Below are 10,394 nucleotides of genomic sequence, written 5' to 3' on the forward strand. Positions count from 1 at the left end.
GGGTAGATGCTGTGTTGTACAGTAGTAATTCTGTAAATTATTTACAATAAAGGGGAAAACACTGGAGAAAAGATCTATCTGTGTACTGCTCCCAGTTTTACAACAAGGGAATACTGTTAAAGTTCCAAAGTAGCTTCAGTAGTTCAGTAGTTGAGCTATTCCATCCCCCTCCCCCCTCTCCAACATCCTGTTTCATCACAAATATTTATCATTATATTCATTGGTTCTCCACCCGCCTTGTGGGCTGTTGTGCTTGCTGTCACCCGGCCAAGAGGCTGGGGAATGCCTATCCACAAACAGCATGGGGTGTCTGGCTAGGGTGCTCACCAGGTCCTGTAACTGGCTAACACTGAATTGTCGTCACTCTTGTTCCATTGAAATCCATGTAGAGTCAGCCTATTTAAATAATTACCAGAATCACCAATAGCAGGCATGTTGCTGCTAGTCATAGTGAAAATATACATACTATTTGTGGTGAGAAAAAAACTGAAGTCTACAGCATTTGGAGATGTCATTCTGATGTGTTATGGAAGCATTAAAATTAAAGAAAAAGAAAAATGACTATTTAAACAAAATTACTGCCTAAAAACACTAGTCTGTTTGACTGCTTGGTTAACAGTTTAAAAGACTTGTCTGGTTTTCCTGAAAAGTCCATTTAGTATTAACTGGCTACTCACTTTTAAAATATTAAATGTAAACTAACACAAAATACAATACGATAGATAATAACATACATAGCATACCGCGGCATACCCCGCTTGTTTCAGAAGGGATGGATGTTTTTGAAGAGTATTGGCCAGGAATTTTGTAGACTGGAGTTATGGGTTTTGGGGAAGAAGACCAGAGAAGGTGCCCTTCTCATTGCATTATATTATGGGATGTGTCCTGTCAACATAACTGATCCCCGTGATATTAACCTTGATCACTTGGTTAAGGTAGAGTCTGCTAGGGTTTCCACTGTAAAGTTACTACTTTTCTCTTTCCATGTTCTGTTCATTGGAAGTCAGCCCACACTTAAAGGGAGAATAATTAAGCTTTACCCCTTGGAGGGAGGGAGTATCTACATGATTTATTTATTTTGGTATGGACTCATATTTATTCTTTTATTCTTTCGGTTATCATCCAGTGCTAATCACTCTTTATTTTGTTGCTCACAAGCTTATTTTAAACTTTTTAAATTGTAGTTTGCTTAGCCATCTGGTATTCTGTGTAGCTTGGTGCCTCATGCATCACCCGTCTTTTTGGCCTGTCCCACCTCCACGTGTTTATGTTCTTTCTTCAAACCAAGAGATTTGGTTTTGCAGCTTTGGTTAGCACTTAAGGTCATTTTCATAGTCAAGTCGTAATGTATGTGCTGTGGGAGGAGAAGTCATAACACAAAACTTCTTGTCAGCAGATTGGCGAACTTACCTGAGAAATTGAGATTCAAGATTGTGAGAATGTGTGACTAGGACCGAAAGCAGATTTCCAGGTAGGAAATCAAAATGATTTTCTTTAACTCCTTTGCACTTGACTTTGTAGAACTCAAATCACCATTTCTTGTGAGATACAAAATTCCAAAAGGAGGGGTGGCATAAATATTGGGGTTGCATTAGCAAATCACGTTGTGTTCCTCTTTTAGATTCTTTTTAAGATTCTTTTATTTGATTTTTAAACAGTAAGGTAATAGCTGAGCTTTGAAATGAAACCCAAGGGGAGCTTGCAGAAGTCTATCTGTATTTGCAAAATTATTATAGATATGATTTTGAACGTTGAGGCCTATTGAGAAGTACCCATCAGAGTAGAAATAATATTCAGATTTTTCATGTCAGAGTACAGCTGTGGTTACAGGATGTTTTATGTATTTCACAGAATATTTACTAAATACGGATTGATTTCTATTTGGCATTTCTCATCAACTCCCTTAAGATGTGATAAGGTCATAAACTCTGTTAGAAAGGAGGGGCTCAGGGAGAGGAAGCTCCCAGATTGCATATGTGCTCGAGTTTCTGCATACTAATGTTACCAAAACAAGCATCAGTTTGCCACTGTGGCAGTCTTACAAAGAGTAAGTTAAAAAAAAAAAATCAAGCTCATGTGAACACGAAGACAAGCAACTGAAAATCTGGAATACAACTAGAGTTAACATCACGCAGTGATTCTTACCTTTGCTGTTGGAAGTATAAAAGCAGCGTGATCCCTCCAGCTAAATTACAGAGATTTCAACTCCATGGGAACATGAAGAACCTATCTGTCAGAGGGTGTGTGTACACAAATGCTTTCAAAGCACGGGGGTGGGAATGAGTTTGGGGCGGGCACGGTGGCCGGGGCACAGAGACCAACCCTCCAAGTCTTGCCCACGCATTTTTATGTCTGTATTATAATAAGGCCTTTGTGCAAGGAGGCTAGATAGAACTTCATGTCTGCTGCCCTCTGGACTTTTACATGATCTAGCTGCCATCACCCACCTCCCTTGTCTCTTCAGAAAGGAGGCAAGAAAAGGCAATTAAAGAATACTGCGGGGAGGGAAATGCTCCTCCCCGTTTTGCTTTTTGGAATGTCAACAGAGTTATGGCTTTTCTGTGTGTCTCTAGGGGTAGTTGGCTGCTTCTGTCCACCGTCTTTTTCTAGGGAGAGCCTTTGAATTGCAGTCTTCACGTAGTGGGGGGCTCCTGAAAGCTGTAATCAGCTTCCTCCTTTGTGGGGAGGAGTGCTTTCTGGTGGTCATCTGGTGTCCTGCCTTCTACTTAAGGCCCCGGGGATGGCGTGGAGTGATTGGTGAATTAAGTATCCCTGCCCACCATTACTTGGCCTCTGTCTCAACTCTGAAACTTCAAGTCCCTTATCGAACTTGTGCCTCACAGCCACGCTCATCTCCGTCAATCCCACCAATCCTTTGGTTAGTTTCTTCACTTGAAGAGATAACTTCACAACCCGACTATTTATTATTTGTCCATGTCCCTGTCCTGTATTTTGGGAATGACAGAAAAGTCTGGAAGATGTTTATTTTTGCTGTACTTCAGTTTAGCTGATCCATGGGATAAATCAGATGTCCTGCTCTATCTTGGTTAGCTCTGAGAATAATCTCTAATAAGTCTTAGACCATTTTTGTACCACTTAAAATTTGAGGTTGAGTTTGGATGGCTCTCTGCACCAGGTTCAGCGATACAAATCTTTACTCTTTTCCTTTCACTCCTGAAGGTTATGCCTGCCCAACCTCATGGATGGCTCTGTGGTGGTAGAAGGAAATTATTGATGAAAGGCCTGAGGATTTTATGTGCCTGAGGGCATAATAGCTAAATGTTTTCAACTTACACTTTGGGCCACACTCATCATTTCTTCACCCAAAGAAATGATCTATTTCCCCCATTGTTTCTGCTTGAAACATTCTTTCTGGCTTTACTCTTAAAAATAAATGATCTGCAACTAAGATGACATATACCCACATACCATCAGTTTCATTTATTAATTAATTTATGACTTTACAATTTTTGACTTACTTTTGTGTGCTGGCCTGAGCAGCCGAAACACAACTGGTAAGTGTCTGAGCTAATGTTCTAGAAGTAAAGTGCAGACTGCAAAATATTGCAATGCGTTGAAATGGGCTATAAGAGAAAATACACAAAGCCTAGCTGTGACATAACAGGGAATCAAGTTCTGCCGGGGGACTTGACAGAGGAGTAAATTCTAGAGCTGCATCTCGCAAGCTGCATTGCAGTCTGTCTAGAAGGCAGCACAAGGAAAGGCATTCCAGGAAGACAGAGCCCTGGCATGCAAAGAACCAAAGACATAAAACCAACAAGTAAATCTTCATATGGCTGGATTACAGGGTATAGGGAGAGGATGGATGTCACGAGGGAAGGATCTGGAATGCTCGGCAGGAACCAGGTCAGGGAAGGTATGCCATGCTTTATGTTGGAGCTCTATCCTATAGGCAAGGAGAAGAGACACGTTCAGATTTGCGTTTTACCAGGAGCTCTCAGGCCGCATCACGAGAATGAATTAGCGGGACCCAAGCCTGCACTGGAAGACATAGTTTGCAGACAGTTACAGTAATCTTCAAAAGAAACAACTGGAGGCCTGAACTCATGCTGGGATATTCAGAATAGTGAGCACAGGATGGATTTGCAAGTCTGGGAAACAGTACTAGTGACTAAGTCAGTGTGAAGGATGAGGGAAAGAGAAGGCAGTTCTCAGGACTCTAGCTGGACCACAAGGTGAAGAGGGATGACATTGCCCGGGATGAGAAATACAGGAAGATGAGCAGGCCTTTGAGAAAAGCAGTGACCTGCATTTTAAACTTGTTCTATCTATCATCATGTGTGGTCTATGGAAGGATCGCTGGTTTGGGGATCAGAAAGAACCTGAGTTTCAATTTTACTTCTCCAATTTATCACCTGTGTAGTTTTAGGTAAGTTACGTAACCTCTGGGGTCCTTAAGTTTCCTGGTCTGTTAAGTGGGCGCTAGTAGTTACTAGCTTGAAGCCCATTGGTGAGGGAGAAGAGAGATAATCTATGTAAAGCTCCTGACTCAAAGCCAGTTTTTAAATAAAGGGCAGATTATTATCTCTGCTGTGGTCTGTAGGCAGATCTTGAAACCTGGAGCCTAGAGGGGAGGCTGAAAATGCAGTCTTCAGATTCAAAAGCATAGGGAAGAACAGAATTTATCAGGGGCCAAGGCAGCCTGCCCATTCATTCGTCCAGAATCAGTTGTTCAGAGCTGGTGTGTGTCAAGTTCTGTGCAAGAACTAGGGAAGTTAAGACGAAAAAGACTGTCTCTGGCCTCAAGGATCTTAGAGCCTATACGGGTGACACAGGGAAGGGAATCAAGAGTGTTTTGAATAAGAAGAGGATCAGGGCAAATCAATATATCCAGATTTTAAAAGTTGTGTAGGGCTTCTCTGGTGGCGCAGTGGTTGAGAACCTGCCTGCTAATGCAGGGGACACGGGTTCGAGCCCTGGTCTGGGAGGATCCCACATGCTGCGGAGCAACTAGGCCTGTGAGCCACAGCTACTGAGCCTGCACGTCTGGAGCCTGTGCTCCGCAACAAGAGGGGCCGCGATACTGAGAGGCCCGTGCACCGTGATGAAGAGTGCCCCCCCCCTCCTCGCCGCAACTAGAGAAAGCCCTCGCACAGAAACGAAGACCCAACACAGCCAAAAAAAAAAAAAAGTTGTGTAACATAACATATATTCATAAAAAGACATACACAGTTGGATGAATTTTCATGAACTAAAGAGCAGATCAAAAAACAGGACGTTATTAGCATTCCAAGAGCACTTCTCTTGTCTTTTTCCAGCACAAGGGTAACTACTATCATATAGATTTTGCCAACTTTTGTACCTTACATGTATGGAATCATACCATACGCTGTGTTCTCTTTTGTTTCTGGCTTCTTTCACTTACCAATACATTAGCAAGATTCATTCATGTTTCGGGATGTAACAATCATTGCCTCATTGTTGTATGGAATCCCACTGTATGAATTTACTACAATTTATTCATTCTGCTATTAATGAATTTGGGTTTTGATTTTGGCTATTGCAGATAATGCTTGTGTGAATATCTTAGTACCTATCTGTTGGGTGTATTCCTAGGGGTGAAATTGCTGGATCTCAGGGCTTGTACATATTTAGTGTTAGTAGTTAACAACCACACACTTTTTCAAAGTGGATGTGCCAATTTATACTCCTTTCAACAATACCTGAGGGTCCTAATTGCCCCCACCCTGCTGTGGTATTTTCATCTTTCTCATTTTGACCATTTTCATGGTTATGTAGTGGTATAGCCTTGTAGTATTAGTTTTCATTTCTCTGATGATTAATGAAGTTGAGCCCCTTTTCATAAGTTTTTGGCTGTTTTATGCTCTCTTTTATAAAGTGCCTGTTGAAATATTTCGTTCACTTTTCTATTGAACTTTCTGCCTTTTTGAAGCATCAATTTTAAACAATGAGAATTATTTACAAAGGACCTACCAAGAGCTATTCTAGCAGGGGGATCAGAGGAGAGGACAGTAGAGTCATACTTTTGCCCTCATAATCTTGACCAGTCTTTCCAAAAGGTTGGCTGGGCACAGGAGGAGTGAGATGATTGACAGATAGAGGTGGGACCCAGAGAGCATTTTTGCATAGATGTGAACCTGTGTATGTGTGCTACCAATATAGAGCCACTGGAGAGGGTAAGGTGGTTGATGTAAAGGAAAGGTGATCATTGATTGAGCAGAATGCTGGAGCAGCCAGAGTGCTCTTAACTCCAGGAAGGGCTGATTGGGACAGAAGGAGGGGAGGATAGGGAGGTGTGCTACTAAGTTTATGGGCAGAAACTGTACGTGGATGAAATTTTTCCTTGACAAACTCATTATTTTATTTTACTTAAAATTTATTATTTATTACTATTTTTGTACCTTACATTTTTTTTATTTTCTTGTGGTACGCGGGCTTCTCACTGTTGTGTCCTCTCCCGTTATGGAGCACAGGCTCCGGACGCGCAGGCTCAGCGGCCATGGCTCACGGGCCCAGCCGCTCCGCGGCATGTGGGATCTTCCCGGACCGGGGCACGAACCCGCGTCCCCTGCATCAGCAGGCGGACTCTCAACCACTGTGCCACCAGGGAAGCCCTGTACCTTACATTTTACTTACGGTTTTTGTGAAGGAGAAGGCAAAGCCACTTGTCCGTAAAAGTTGGATAATACTGAAGAAAATGGGGACCATTTGGAGCTGCCTCTAGAAGCATGGTGATAATGTTCACCTGACCTGCAGAGGGCTCAGCAGAAGTAGCCTCCACAGTTGATGGTCCTCAGCCACTCCGAGGAGGTGATGCAGGACCTGGAGGGCCAGTGATCTAAAAGCGGTTTTGTGGATGAGTACGCTGAAGGCCAAGGTGGCAGAGGGTGCTGGCAAGGATAAGGGAGAAGCTGGTTCCCATTAGGATCTAGACAGGATCGGGAAAGGAGCCTGGAAGAGGAGCGGGGGAAGAGGAAGGAGCTGGGGAAGAGAGAGAGAGGCTGGGGAGGAAGAGGTCCTGAAGTATTGGAGGAGAGGGGCTGAGGAACTGAGTGTCTCTGTGAGGCTGGAAAACAATAGCCCGGGAATGGGACAGGTTAGGTGACGTGATGAGATTGACTAGAATACCTGTCCTATCCCTGTAAGGTGTTGTGGAAAATGATCAAACACTTAATTAAGCAAAGAACCTCTCAAAGGGGGTCACATTTTGAGTTTTAGTTTATCTTCATGGTTAGTTAATAAACATTTTTCGTTAAATGAAGACTTCTGAAGAAGTTTCATTGGAGTATTGTCCCCCCCCCATATCAGTCATTGGTCCTTAGTTGGTTCAATAAAGTTGGTTTTAGATAATGAAGGCAAATATAGGGACCCAAATGTCAGGTTTTACCCTTAAGTAAAATGCTGAAAATGAAGATCTGTTGCATCAGCAACTTCCACTGAAACAGGGTGGGCCTGTCACTATAAGCACTTACATTGGGAGTCTTCATTTGATCCATTTGGAGTCCTCATTTAATCCAACACTCATTTGTTGTGTTTCCTCATTGCTACACATGGAAATTAATAGACTGTGGTAAAATCTTTGGTTTAAATTTAGTACATAAGATGCATATTGTGTGATGTTCTCAGCTGAAGTCTTGAGAGTGAAGTTTACATTTTCCTAAAACTAGCAAATATTGCATTGCTAAATGGAAAAGGCTTCAGTAGAAGAACTGTATCAAGGAACTGGCAGATTGCAAATCCTATGATGTATCCCAGTATGTGTACGATTTACCAGGTAGCTTGCTGAAAATGTAGATTTGGGGCCTGTCCATGGAGGTAATGATGTGGGTTGTCTGCAGACTCAACTTTGAGAGACTTATAGACAAGTGTCTAGTTTTGGAAGATTGCTACAGTACTGGGCACCACCCTAAGTCATTGTGACACAGAAACAAAATAAACAACAAGAAAGGAAAAAGTAGAAAGTAGAAAAAGTAAAGAAGAAAAGAAAAAGCTAAGGAGAAAATAAGATTGATGAGGGCAAGAAAAGAGACAAAAATTTAAGTCCTGAAGAAATCCCTCTACAAATTTCTGTTTCAAAAGGCAGATTTCAAAGGATGATAGAATCACAACGATTTTAAGATTACAAGTGAAAAACAATGTGAAGTATGCAAGGTTACATGGGAAAAAATATCAAAAGATACTGTCCATGAAGAGCCAAACTGGTTATAAATTCAAACTTCAAGTATCAAAATTAAAATGTAACGGTAAGTTTTATTTTTCCAACAACTTTTAAAATTGTAATGTGATGGGTATATTACTTGGGATGAGTTTTGGTCATAGAACAGGATTGTTACTATAAACAAATTGGATTATTTTATTTTTCTCCTGAATATCAGATCATGCCAGTGAGTTATCGAGGCAACCTTCAATGTCCAAGATGATTAGCACTGCTGCCTAGGGTTGTTGTAAAGATTAAATGAGATTTGAACTCTGGATGTCAGAATCCCTGGGTTCAAATTATTGCCCTGCCACTAACTAGCTTTATACCTTTGGGCAAGTTAATGCGGCTTAGTTTCTTCATTGGTGAAATAGGATAATAATCGTGCCTACCTGTAGCAATGTTGCCAAAAATAAATAAGTTAGTAAATGTAAAGCATTTGGAAAAGTGCAGGCCACGTGGCAGACATTCAACAAATGTTACTCTGAAACATAACATCTATTGTCATTCTCTGTAAAAGCACGTACATTTTTTTAAATGATTATTCAAAATAGGGACATACATATGATTTTATAAAGTTATACTTATCTTGAGCCTTAGTCAATTAAATTATTGAATACCTACTCCTAAGACACTCCAAGCTCTGTTGTGACAAGTAAAACATGGCCCCATCCCCCCGGACACTCGAGCCTTGGTAAGTTATCCTGTTAACTTGGTTTTCTGGGGTAGATATTATGCTATGTTGGGGAATAGCATAGATGTTAATTGAAACTATGTTTTGAAGCACAAGTAAAAGATAGTGCATGAAGGACAGAAGGGGATGCTAATAATAGATCATAGCTTGATGTATTTCTAAGCATAGCAGATCACCCAAGAAAAGATGCTGGTATTCTTCCAGAGCTAGATATAGTAAAATGGATGCAACAGAGATAATATCAGAAAAACTGGATATTCAAGTGCTAAGTCTGCTATTTCCTGATTATGTGACTGTAGGCAATTGATTTGACCTATGTCTCCGTTTCTTCACCTGAGAAACAGGCCCATAGCCACTTTGCTGAGTAGCTTGTTTAAATGAGCCAATGTTTGTGAAGATGTTTTATGAGCTACGAGATGTTAGGCATTTGTATGTTTTTTTCCATGATTTATATTCTATAAGGCTTGCGGATTTCTGAAGATCCATGGCTCAGAAATGAGTACTTAGAATAATGTAGTTTTAATAGGATTACAGAGAACTTTATTATTCTCTGTAGAATTACCTGTAGATCAATAATAGATGGGTAACTTGTGGCAGAAATCAGAGCCCCCAAAAAGTCACAGCTGGAAGGTGAAACAGGACAGAGAGGTATGCGGCTGACCTAAGGAAACAGTTCACAAGCTGTGGAATAGGAACTGAACCGGAAGATTCTCCCCTCCGCTGTCCACACCATTCCTTGACTATTTCTCAACTGAGTGGAAGGAGTACAGGCTTTGAAGTCAGACCTGAGTTAAAATCCCTGCTCTGTCACTTACTAGCTGTGACTCAGGCAGGTTATGAAACCTCTGTGAGTCTCACGTCCCTCATCTGCAGAGGGGTAGAATCACTTGCCTGCAACAGCTAGCTGATATGTTATTTTTCTCATGATTATACACTGCCAAATTTCAAGGCAACTTGAATTACACACTTGTTGAATAGGAATACTAATGCAACTAATAATAGCAACTGTTTAACTGAAGGGTTCCATGTGCCAGGCACAAGTCCAAGTACACTACACCTATGAGTATTTATTTAATCTCCAAAACAGCCTGATGATGGAGGTATTACTGTTATGGCCACTGAGGCTCCAGGAGTGTAACTAACGTGTCCAAGGTCACCCAGCAACTTTATGGTGGAGCAGGTTTCCAAACCTGGCCGCTTGTGACTCCGGATCCCACTTTCCTAGTTACTGGATTATTCCTGTTCTTCCCTGGCCAGTTTAGGGATGTGGGACAGAGAATGAAAGGACTAGTTGTTTCACGAGAACTGTTTTTTGAGTAGGGTGAGTATTTGCTTTCGGAATCTTCATTTGGGTAGACGGTATTGGAAGGGGCCAGCGCTTACCCATCATGTAACTTTTGAGTATGTTATGAAGCCTTGTAGAGCTCCACCTTCCTTCTTTGTACAGTTTTATACTTGTCAGGATTGTAGTGAGCATTTAAACGGTGGATGATAACTGGAGGGCACAGTCCTGGCAGCCAT

The sequence above is a fragment of the Lagenorhynchus albirostris genome, chromosome 12, assembly GCF_949774975.1.
Source record: "Lagenorhynchus albirostris chromosome 12, mLagAlb1.1, whole genome shotgun sequence".
Classification (NCBI taxonomy): Eukaryota; Metazoa; Chordata; class Mammalia; order Artiodactyla; family Delphinidae; genus Lagenorhynchus; species Lagenorhynchus albirostris.